The sequence below is a fragment of the Vulpes vulpes genome, chromosome 2, assembly GCF_048418805.1.
Source record: "Vulpes vulpes isolate BD-2025 chromosome 2, VulVul3, whole genome shotgun sequence".
Taxonomy (NCBI): Eukaryota; Metazoa; Chordata; class Mammalia; order Carnivora; family Canidae; genus Vulpes; species Vulpes vulpes.
Genome location: NC_132781.1, coordinates 75,138,953 through 75,151,717, shown reverse-complemented (window position 1 = coordinate 75,151,717; position 12,765 = coordinate 75,138,953). Strand labels below are relative to the sequence as shown.

At 43.9% G+C, this 12,765-nt stretch overlaps 1 long non-coding RNA gene and 1 pseudogene across 1 annotated transcript in view; both read right to left on the bottom strand.

Moving 5' to 3' along the window:
- Positions 1-539: 539 nt before the first annotated feature.
- Positions 540-12,765, bottom strand: part of LOC112923672 (uncharacterized) — a 68,192-nt gene continuing 55,966 nt past the window's right edge. The window contains exon 6 of the long non-coding RNA XR_011999877.1: positions 540-984. This is a non-coding gene — a long non-coding RNA (uncharacterized lncRNA). The remainder of the gene's footprint in view (positions 985-12,765) is intronic.
- On the bottom strand, positions 10,139-11,825 carry LOC140593693 (SUMO-activating enzyme subunit 2 pseudogene; annotated as a pseudogene).

Below are 12,765 nucleotides of genomic sequence, written 5' to 3'. Positions count from 1 at the left end.
ATCCTATCATCACAGCCAAAATTCTAGGTAAAATAGTGAAATAGGCAACCTGCCTCCCTTTTTGTGTTCCTTTTCTTTTTATTTCCTGAGTATTCAGACTCTCCATGTGCTTTTCATCCATTTCTTCATCAAGCTCCTCTCTGGGGAAGAATACAATAAACTTTTTCTTCTGTAGGTATAAATGACTAAAAAAAGCTTAAAGTTATTATCATTCTCAGGAGAATCTGCTTTTCAAAAAGGGGAACAAAAATGTCTTAAACCTGAAGAATCATTCTCTAATGATTTTTATAAGTCTAATTTTCTTTATAAGTAGGCAGAGTAAGTGCTTTTTATCAGGCAGGAAAGTCCTCATACTGGATCTGAAATGACATTATGGCAGGGCTGGTGTATTGCCTAGGCTCAAGGCTGGCTTTATCCACAGTTTATTGATTTTTCTCTCCAATTGTGAGTTTTATACCCACTGCTTACTTGCTTGGTGGTCTTGGAAAATTAACCTCTGTGAACTTCAGTATTCTCTTAAGAATTATGGGGAGAATCATGCTCACTGCAAAAATATCTAACATTTAGTCTGCTTAGCTGCCAAAAATAAGACTGACATACATTTTGACTTGACAAATACAACTCCAAAAAGCAAACACCCTTGTCAGTCTCTCTTCAGGGAGCGGTAAACTTTTTATTTAAGTGATTTAATTTCTTCCTTACAGCATCCCAGTGATGGTATCGGGAAGACCATTTAGGAAAGACAGGTTTTATTATTAAAACCAGTATCTGGGAAAACGAAATGGAGAATCCTAACTTCTCCCCTCCACACCAACAACTCCTGGATGGGCAGCATTTTGCTCAGTCACCTCTGATAGGGAACAGGAGTTTGCACTTGATCGCATCTGTGACGACATGACATGCAGCGTACACTTGCCACACTCTTTCCAAGGATCAGCATTTCTGATCCTCAGGGCATTCCTTTGAGGCCATCATCACCGCCACCTTAGAAATGAAGGAACCAAGCTCAAAAGCAAATGAGAAACAACAGGCTTGAGCCCCAAACCTTTTTTCCATGTACTCTACAGATCTGTAAGGCTGAGAATGACCTTTGGCCCCGAGACTGCCACCCACACCATTCCAGACCCCAGTCACTGATCTCCTCTTTGTTGTATACATTTATTTTCTCTCCTTCCTTCCTTCCTTCCTTCCTTCCTACCTTCCCTTCGTTCATTCATTTATTTATTCATGAGAGAGGCAGAGACACAGGCAGAGGGAGAAGCAGGCTCCCTGCAAGGAGCCGATGCAGGACTCCATCCTGGGTCTCCAGGGTCACGCCCTGAGCACCTCTGAGCCACCCAGGGGTCCCTGCTGTGTACATTTCATTGGAGATTTTATTGGGCCAGGGGAGCGTTTCTGTTTCTAGTAGCTTCTTCATTGTTGTTGTTATTTAAAAAAAATTAATTCCTGACTCTTAACATACGTTGTTATATTAGTTCCAGGTAGAGGATCTTTCTTTGTTCTTTGAAGGTGGAAAATACAAAGCACCTGCCGCTTCCCCGAGCTGTTCCGTGAGCCGGTGAGTCTCACTGTCGCTAACGCCTGAACACCGCCCGCCAAGGCCCCGCCGGCGCCTCCGCCCTGGGGCCCGCGCCCTCCGGGCCCGCCCGGCAGAGGGCAGCACTGCGCAGCCGACGCGTCCTCTCCCGGCGCGAGCCCCCCGCCCCCGCCTCCGGTGCTCGGCCGCGACGCGCAGGTACCCCCCCCCCCCCCCCCCCCCGCCGATGCCGCACGGCCTGCAGGTGGCCTGCGCCTGGCCGGGCGCGACGGGTCCGCCTCCGCAGCACGGGGCGTACTCAGGCCTCGGCCTCGGGGTCCGGCGTGACCGATGCTGTGCTAATTGGCCCAGATCGCCCCCCCCCCCGCCCCGGAGAAACTGAGGAACGTCCCCATCTAACGGGTTTCCTCCCCCACCCATTTTGTGCCGTGAGCCGTATCCTTAGAGACCCGCGTCCTCCCGGCCCCCCGCCGCCGCTCCCGGGCCCTCCCGCCGGCCGTGCCGAGCGCCCCCGCGATGCCGACTCGAGCCACTAGAGGGCACCATCGTCACGCGCTGCGCGGAGCCCCGCGACGGAGGCGGCGGGCAGGTCCTAGACTTGACCTTGGGCCCGGGGCGGCCCGTGGGGAGCCTTCCCTCGCCCCCACGGACCCTTCTCGGGGTGCTTCGGGGCTCAAAACTCAGAAGTGCCGTTCCACCCGTCCTCCGCCGCCTCGCTCGTTTCGCAGCCTCTCTGGTTTTTAAACATCTTCATGTAAACTTCATCTTGGGGAAAAAAAATCCCCGTGACACTAAGTTCCTCTGCTGTTCACCTCTCAGGGCACCCCCCCCCCCCCCCCCCCCCGTGGTTTGCTAACTCAATCCTCTCCCACCTCCTCGTCTCCTCTTTTCTTTTATAAATTTATTTTTTATTGGTGCTCAATTTGCCAACATATAGCATAACACCCAGTGCTCATCCCATCAACTGCCCCCCTCAGCGCCCGTCACCCAGTCACCCCCACCCCCCGCCCACCTCCTCGCCCACCTCCCCTAGTCCGTTTCCCAGAGTTAGGGGTTCGTCTCCTCTTTTCAGAAGCCCATCCTGGTCTTACTTGATCTCCTTGGGTTTGGCACCCTCTCCCTTCCTCCAAACTCAATCCCACCTTGGCCAGATCTTGGTTCTAGGACCTCCATTGCTCTTGGCTGTTCTTTTCTGTCCTTCAGAAATGTTCTTCCTTTGCCAACTTCCCATGTCCTTGGTCCCTGCAACTTTAGCCTCCTCCTCACTTTGCTCAACCTCCCCAAGGACCCGTTTACATGTACAGAGCCAAAACCCACCACCACCTTCTCCACTACCACCATTTGTTGCTCATTAATCCTGATGATGACTACATTTTCATCTCCAGTCAAAATCTCTCTGTTGAGCTACAGACCCATTTATTCATTTTGCCAGACTAATGGGGGCTGCTTGGGATAATGTTGAGAAGGCAGTCTCTGGGCTATTACACTGAGGATGGTGGGCAATGTTTGTCTCCTATATAGCAACACTTGACCTCCAAACAGCTGGTACTTCTGTTTCAAGGCTTGTCTGAGATTGAAAAATGTCCTAGTCTAGTGCCTAACTAAAGATATAGTCGCTGAGTCTAACCATCCCTTCTCTTTCCAACCTCTGTGGAGGGAAGCTGGCCACATGATCTGAACCTTTGTGCTAGCCCTGGCTGGTTGGACTGGGACAGGACACCGGATCCAAAGCTACAAACTGGGATGATCAGAGCCTTCTTTTAAGATTTTTGGGACTGGAACACTGAAAGGAACGGTCTTGTTTAATATGGAGAGCTGAGCTGAAAAGTCATGTAAATTTGGCAGGGGGTGGGGTGCGTGAAAGATGGGCAAACTGAGGCAGCTAGCTGAGCAGAAAGAGGAAGAAAGAGGTGAGGGTTAGAACCCCAGAATGTCTCCATTTCAGTTTTTAAAAAACCCAGCAGTCTTCTCTGCCCTTGATTTCTGAATATCAGTTTTTCTATATTCTTTCAGTAGCTTCTTGACCTTGAGCCAGTCCGGAATTGTCACTGATTCATGAAGAAGTAGAGAGCAGGAAAGCAAAGAAAGAAAAGATGGGCTGCAGAGAGGACTAGCAGGATCAAGCAGGTACCCCCACTGGACTGACAGGCGCTGGGTAGGTTAGTGGCTGGTGTGATGGTGGAGGAAGCAGAGACTCAAGGCCCTCAGGTTGCACTTACCACTTCTGTGGCTGAGAACCTCCACATCCCATCTACCAGTGGCTCTTAGGTGAGTTGGTCAGCAATGGCTCTAAAAGTTGAATGTGTTTTGAAAGTACCACAAGACTTGTGGAATGGGATAGTACCCCAAGACACAGCAGCATGAACATTCACTGAGTGCCTGTTTTGTGTTGGGAACAGAGGTGGTTTCTGGGGGGAGAGAGTGGTGGATGAGATATGGTCCTTGCCCTCAAGGAGCTCAAAATCCTTGAGAGGACACAAACATCTAAATGTAACATAGATTGAAAATACTAAAGTAGACAAAATGCAACAAGAATTTAAGAAGGAATCATTAGTTCTGCCTTTGATGAGGGTGGAAAGGAGACAGGGAGACCTTAAGAGGGGAAGTGACTTTTGACCTAAAAGATGAGTAGGGGTTTGTCAGAGTAGAGAGGTTTGCATTCTGGGGACAGAGAGCAAAGGCTCAGAGATATGCAAGCACGTGGTGTGTGGGAAGACTTGTGGTATTGCACTATGTGGGGAGTGGGTGGCAGTGTGAGGGGCAGCAGACAATAGGGACAAGGCAGGTGATCCTTGGCCAAAATGTGAAGGACCTTGAATGTCATGATTAGGAGCTTGTACTTCATCCAGAGGACATTGTGGACCCAAAAGAGAGAGAGGCAGAGACATAGGTAGAGAGAGAAGCAGGCTCCCCACAAGGAGCCCAATGTGGGACTCAATCCTGGGATTCCAGGATCACGCCCTGAGCCAAAGGCCATTGCTCAACCACTGAGCCACGCAGGAGTCCCCCCAAAAGGTTTTTAATCAGGAAGTTGTGTATTCAGAGCTGCCTTAGGAAGGACAACTGGAGGCTATATAGAGGTTGTCTGGAGGGAGGAGAGAGTAGGGGTGGTCAATCACAGTATGGCTTGATGTCAGCTGTATCTGACACTCTCTAGCAATATCCTGGGGCTAAGATGAGAACGTGGGTAGGTCATAAATTATAACTAATTACAGTACATACTGGAAGAAAGCTGATGAATCCAGGCTTGCTATTATGAACAGAGAAGGTCAGTTGTTCTATTGCTTTGCCACGGGATGCTGTATTCATTCATTCACTCCAGACTAAGTATAGCGCTGGGTACCAGGATGTGAAAGCAGGTGTGGCCCTTGCTGTCATGGAATCTTTCATTGAATAAAGGAGACAACTATCAATCAGATAATTTCATGAATGAGTGCATGAATTTCCCACTTGGAAGGAAAATAATATGATTCTGTGACTACATAACAAAGAACTCACTCTGGCCTCAGCTTGAGTTGAGATGTGAAGGACTGTTGGGAGTTCACCAGGGAAGGCAGGGGGTGTCAGGAAGGGGAGCAGAATGCAAGGCCACAGAAACTTGGTATGGTTGACAAACTGGAAGCCTGAATGTGAGATGAACTGGTGGGAGAGACAGGAACCAAGCCATGGGAACTTGTCTTGTCCAGGTCAAGTTTAAGATGAAGTATCTGTCAGTGCCTGGGCTGGCTCAGTCTGTAGAGCATGCAATTTTTGATTGCAGGATTGTTTGAGTCCCATGTTGGGAGTGGGGGCTACTTAAAAAAAAGATTTCGAAAGAAAGAAAGAAAGAAAGAAAGAAAGAAAGAAAGAAAGAAAGAAAGAAAGAATTTGAGGAGAATAGGTCAGTTAACTCAGAATGACACAAAAGTTGAGGGGGGAGGGGAGAGTGGAAAATCTGAATTGCAGAATCAAGATTCCAGAAAAATCTCACAGGTCTAAATTAAAAGTGCTGGAATTCAAAGAAATATCTAGTGAAATAACAAGGATGTGAAGAAAAAAAAAGGACCCTCATGTACTGTTGGTGGGACTATAAATTGATGCAGTCACTGAGGAAGACAGTATGGAGGTTCCTCAAAAAATTGAAAAACTATATGATCCAATAATTCTACTATTGGGATTTACTCAAAGAAAACAAAAACCCTAATTTGAAAAGACCTGTGCACCCCTATGTTTATTGCAGCATTGTTTACAATAGGATATGGAAGCAACCCATAGATGATGAGCAAAATGTGGTGTATATAACACACACACACACAGAGGAATACTACACAGCCATAAAAAGGATGAGGGTTTGTTTTTGTTTTTGCCATTTGTGACAACATTGATGAACCTAGAGGTATTATGCCAAGTGAAATAAGTTAGACTGAGAAAGACAAATACTATATGATTTCACTTATATTGGAATGTAAAAAACAAATGAATAAACAAATAAACAAAAAGCAGAATTAGACCTATAAACACAGAGAACAAACTGTTGGTTGGCAGAGGGAAGGGGTGGAGAGATGGGCAAAATGGCTGAAGGAGAATGGGAAACATAGGCTTCCAGCTCTGGAATGAATAAGTTAGGGGAATAAGAGGCACAGCGGAAGGAATATAGTCCATGACATTGTAGCACCAACACGGTGGCAGGTAGACAACTTGTGGGTTTTTTTTTTTTTTAAGTGGTGGAGTTCAACAAATGCGAAGTTCTACATTTTGATTAAAATTTTTAATTGACTTTTAAAGATTTATGTATAAGGATGTTTATCACTACATGTTTATAATAGGGAAAATGAACTATTTATAGGAAAAATGATTATATATACTATGTATACAAAATTGGGTTCAAATGCTTGTTTTTCCATGTACTAGCCATGTCATTAACAAGTTATACAACCTCATTGTGCCTCAGTTTCCTTATCTAGAGATAAGGCTACTAATACTACCTCACACAGTAAGTGCTACACAAGTGCTACATAAGTAAGTCTTAGTTATTATTATTACCTATTAATAGTGCGTTTCCAAATAAGTGTAATGTCAGAAAATGCTCAGTATATGGTTGGCTCTTGAACTACATGGGGGTTCCCTGTGCAGCTGAAAATCCACATAACACTTTTGGTTATCCCAACACTTAACTATTTGTAGAGCCTATAGTTGACCAGAAGCCCTGCTAATAACATAAACTGTTAACACATATTTTGTATATGTATTATATGCTGTATATGAAAAGTAAGCTAAAGAAAAGAAAATATTATTACGAAAATTATAAGATAAAACACATCTACAGTGCTGGACTATATTTATTGAAAAAAACCCACACAGTTCAAACCTGTGTTATTCAAGGCTCAAAGGTATAATGTTAAGTGGAGAAAAAAAAAACCTACATTATGAAGTTTAATCCCCTTTTTGTTACACATCATGCAGGTTTATATTTTTGTTTGGTGTATATCTTCTGCTTTGTCAGCTTGGGGTATAAAATATGGTCACATGTCTCCAGTGCACAGGGTAGAGGCCCTATCTCACTCAGCATGAAAGTTTTCTTCTCTTTCTCAGTGATACCCTTCTTGTGATGTACTTAAGGCTCCTCTGGGCCACTTTATTCAGACTAAAGAACAAGTGCCTGTGGAGAGAACCCTGGAGAATCTTATTGGCCTATTGTGTGTTGGGTTGTCTACCGACTTGGCTACCACTCCCTGGAGCCATCCCTGGCTGTGCTATGATATCACAGCTGGTCAGGGGATAGTTCTCAGTGTGCTGGGAAGAGGAGATTTCTTCTTACTGTTGTGTACCAGTAATGGCCTGGGATCTCTTTGTTTCAGTTTCTTAGTGTGCCCTCGTACATAATATCCTCAAATGCATGGTGCCTGGGTGGCCACTGCAGTAGAGGGTTCCTGTCTGGGTCCATGTGTTATGCCTAAACTAAAACACCAACAGTTCAGTAATCTGGGCTCCGGCATAAGACTAAGTGAACTCATCAGAAATGCTGAAAACTAGTGAAGCCAAGAAGAAGTAGTTGGGGTCTTGATTTCTTTTTTTCTAGGAAGCTTCTAGGCTCCCTCTCAGATCGGCTCACTTACTTTCCAGTGACATTTGGCTTTAGTACCAGCAGGGTGAGATGGGCAGCCTTTGACAAGAAACATGTTCCATGACAAAAAAAAACCCATCGTTGCCTTATGATGGGTGCCTCTGCCTTACATCTGCAAGACTAAAAGAAACTGCCCATGTGATTGTTTCCAGAACAAAAATGTGTCCCAAGATGACTTGTTAGACATGGAAGTGGCTGGCAACTTTTAACTTGCAGATTTTCTTGCTAACAAAAAATTTTAAATTCTGTCTCATCAGGGACACTGCTGCATATTCATGAAAAAGAAATTGACTGGAAAGAGCTATATCACAGTATTAACCGTGCTTACCTCTGGGTGGTGGGATTCCAATGGGCTGTTTTCTTTTTAATGTATTTTGTTATGTTTTCCAGATTTTTGACAATGAATATGTATTACTTTCACAATTAGAGTCATAGATTTTGCCAATACATTAAAAAAAAAAACAAAACCCAAAACATACTCATTTGAACGGATACCAGATGGGGACATCTGTGTGAATTTTTACCCCTGTCCTAGATCCATCCCAGTTATCTCAAATGACAACCCCATTTTCTGCAGACTGATCTGGCTCTCCCCTAGTCCCACTGAGAGGTCAGTGGGTCTGTTAATAAGAGTTGCATATGGCAACAAAGAGGGAGGTTTAGTACTGGCCTTTGTGTTGGGCTTTACCTTGGTGTTCTAAGCCCCTTAACCACTCCTCTACATATTCTGGCCTTGGGAGATATGTATGGGATCCCCAAGACTACTCTCAGGTTTGATGAGTGAGAAGGTTTGCCAGTGAAGGAAAAACATGTATAGGGTGGAGTTCAGGAGAAACCAGGTATGAGCTTCCAGTTGTCCTCATCCAGTGGAGTTGCATGGATACCACTCAATCCCCCCAGCAATAATGCAGGACAACACACATGAAGTATTGCCAACTTTTAGGGGTCAGTCATATAGACATGGAGTGTTCGTGTAACTGACCTTAGCTACTCAGTCTCCAGCCTCCCCAGGGTATGGCCCATGATTCCAGGCAAACAAAAATAGGCATTTACCATATATCACATTGTTAACATAAACTGTCATGGCCATGGGCCCTGGTTAAGGGCGAGTTTTTTTTTTTTTTTTTTTTTTTTTTTTTTTTTTTTTGAGAGAGAGAGAGAGAGAGAGCATGAGCAGGGGGAGGGGCAGAGGGAGGGGGAGGAGCAGACTTACTGCTGAATAGGAGTAAGCTGCAGGGCTTGATCCCAGGAAGAGCAAGTCCTTTCTTTGAAATATGCAGAGTTTGGGCACCCCAGGCCTGCTGAGTTAACTTTTTACTGCACAGGAGATCAGGTTTTACAAGCTTGGGTCTAGTTCCCCTTTGTCTGGGTCTCCTGGATACTTAGAGTGTTCATATTTTCCACCCCTTTCTAGATCATGGGGGCAAAGCCCTATTTTATTGTCCTCATGACTTTATATACTGTTCTCTCAGGCCCTGGTGGAGGCAGAATTTGTGTAGGATCTCTGGTTAGCTTGACATTCTCATGGTATTTTAAATCTCTGAGGCTGTCTTGTCTTCCCACAGATCTCCCTGAGACCCCTGGAAATGGGCTGCATTGGCTGTATGTCTGCTTGGATTAGGGTTTGGACAATTGATGGCTTATACTGGTGCCACAGCTCTGCCCACAAAACCCTGTGTCCCTCCCAACCTGGGTCCAGCTCTTTTCTCCTAGAATTCCTTGTGATGAATGCCACTGCCTTGCAATGTAACTTACTCCCTGAGGAGTGCGAATCTTTAACATATATGAAAGTGCAAGATGTGTGGAGTTGATAAGTTTTTTTTTAAACAAGTATGCAGATACCATTTATTTGGTCCATGAGTACCATATAGTTGTAATTTGATGTTTTAATGAAACATCAAATATAAATAACCTGAAACTATAGCAATACACAAAATTTGGCTCCTTACACAGACATACCAGGCAGTAACAGGCTGAAAACTTGAGTAAATGAACACTGTTTTACATTAGTGTACATAGTGCCAGTTAACATTTAAAAACAGGCTTCAGTGCATGGCATTTGATACTTCTTTGAATCTGTTTCAGTCAGTTAAGAGTATGAAAATGGTTAGATCTAGGCTAAAAATAATTCTAACAAAAAATAAAAGCATAATATTTATAACCAGGTATCAACTTGACTAAACTATGATATTCTATTTTATTTTTTTAAAGATTTTATTTATTTATTCATGAGAGACACAGAGAGGGAGGCAGAGACCTAGGCAGAGGGAGAAGTAGGCTCCCTGCAGGAAGCCCGATGTGGGACTCGATCCAGGACCCCAGGATCACGATCTGAGCCAAAGGCAGACGCTCAATCACTGAGCTGCCCAGGTGCCCTAAACTATGATATTTTAATACCATTAAATGATACTTAAGGGTATTTACATTAGAAAGGCAACATGCATTGTGTTCTTTCATCCCACAGATAGTTATGCACACACTTTGTTTGAAGGATTTTATTTTATTTATTTTTTTTTTAATTTTATTTTTTAAAAGATTTATTTATTCAGAGAGGGCGAGAGAGAGGCAGAGACACAGGCAGAGGGAGAAGCAGGCTCCATGCAGGGAGCCCGACGTGGGACTCGATCCCGGGTCTCCAGGATCACACCCCGGGCTGGAGGCAGCATTAAACCTCTGCGCCACCGGGGCTGCCCTGTTTGAAGGATTTTAAAACTATATTCCTACTATGATTACAGCATACTGCATGTTTCTAATTATTCTAGCAAAATGAGCGCTTTCAAAGGAGCAGAATCATTTTTTTCAAGTCACTGGTGTCATTTTTTTTCCCCCTTTGGAACAAGGGACATAACAAAGAAGCTGGTTCTGCCCAGATGACCTACTACAGTCAGAAGGTTCTGTTTAGAGATCTTTCTGTTCAATCTAAAGCTATAACATTATCAAGCTCTTCTGTCTGTTGTGCACATGACCTCTTTGCGCTGATATTCTCTCTTATCCAATTTCCTCTTGTGACTTCTCTCTTTGTTGATGTTGGCATTATCTGAAGGACCTTCTTCATCTGAATCAACTATGAGCATTATCTTGCTCCCGTGAAGTGGACGTGGAAGGCTGAGCTCCATCGTCCTGCCATTGCTTTTGCTTTTGGCATCATATTCAGTTTGTTTGGGGCCTCCCTTTTTCTGGGGAATCACCAACAACGTCAAGTTCAACATCCTTCCCTAGGGCCTTACTATGAAGGATGTTGATCAATAAAGTGTAGTTTTGAAGAAAGTCATCGGTTTGAAGCAGGCTCCCATTTCCGGTTCCAAATTCTGACAGCTTATTGTGATTATTAGCTTCTGCCTCTCTCTCCTCTGAAGATACTAGGATTGTTCCTTTCCATCTCCAATTTGGACATCTGGAGTCACCATAGCAAATTTTTCTTTCACTATCTTATCCTGTAATGGGAGAACAGTCATTTTGTGGATGTTCAGCCAGTTACTCTGGCTTGTTGGCACATGTCTAACAATTGGGATTGTGAGGATCCAGTGCCAAGGTACAGGAAGTTTCTTTTTTGCATTTGGCTATTTATTAAAAAATAAATTGTTCTACTGGTCTACTTTTCTAATAAAGTCTTCAATCCTTTTAGTACTATTAACCCAGCAATCACTCCATTAGTTGTAGCAATAGCAGGAATAATGTTCTCTGCCATTAATTTTCTACCAAATCTACTCTTCATATTCATACTGAAAATAAGCAGCATGAGGTCTGCAGCAGAGGTGACCCATTGTAGACAGGTCATCCTTGCCCCACACGAGCTCAGTTCCATCTTCCTTTTCTGTTAAATGAACTCTCAAAGTGTCAATGCTCTTTGAAAAAAAAAAAAAGAGGTGTATAGCTCTTTACTCTAGAACCTGCTGGTCTTGCAGACCTAACTGGAGTTCATTTTGTTGATCTGATTCATTGGTTTCTTCTCCTTGATTCTGTACTTCAGCCCAGTCCAACAGAACTGGTGGTTTCCTTTTCCACCATAGTTTGTCCATTGTTAACAGAAACTGGATATCATCTTTAAAAAGCTTGGTAAAACATTTAACCAGATCATTCATATGTGGAATATAAGAAATCGTGGAAGGGATCATAAGGGAAAGGAAGGGAACTGAGTGGGAAAAATTAGAGAGGGAGACAAACCATGAGAGACTCCTAACTCTGGGAACCGAACAAACAGTTGCAGAAGGGGAGGTGGGTGGGGGGATGGGTAACGGGGGGACGGACAGTGAGGAGGGCACTTGATGGGATGAGCACTAGGTATTATACTATATGTTGACAAATTGAATTTAAATTTTAAAAGGTGTAAAACAGTGTAACCAATCATAGCCCATTCCTTAGTGGAAATATGTTTAATGTCACCATATTCATTAGATGCTCTGCTACAGCTTCCATTGGTTTCTAGGAAGCTTTAGGTCAGCTCTATCAGGGGATACTTCTTAATCAGCATGTTTTTCTTCAATTTTCCTAGTCCTATGAAGTTGAGCAAGTTATTTGCTTTCTGAGTTTTAATTTTTTTATCTATAAAATAGGAATATTAAAATTGGCTGTGGTTATGATTAGAAATAACCTATGCAAAGTGGCTAGCCCAGTACCTGGCATATGGTAGACTGTAATAAATAGTAGCTACTACTACTATTATTTGTCTGTGTAAACAGAGTAGGCATCTCTAGATCAAAGAAGGTAGCTGATACAATGCCCGGTTTCATCTGGGGACACATGTTCAATTTGGAGGACTCCACCGTAAGATATGTATGTGTGTGTATGTTCATGTGAGTGTGCATGACTGAACATTAACAGTCTTTGCAAAGATGGTGGTCAGGAGGGCAAAGAATCTGGAAAATATGCCATATGAAGGAAATGGGGATATATAGCTTGAAAAAGAGAAAACTTAGCTTGTGCTGCCTTTAAATATTTGCTAGTTACTATTTAGAAGCAGAAGTAGACACATGTGGTGTAGATACAAAGGATCTGCCTATTGGGTAGACACTAGGAAGGCCAGACCCTGCAAGAAACAATTTTGGCTGTCTAACAATTACAGCTGCCCAGTAGCAGAGTAGGCTGCCTCGGCATTGTCCTGGCCCTGGAATTATGCATTGGCAGA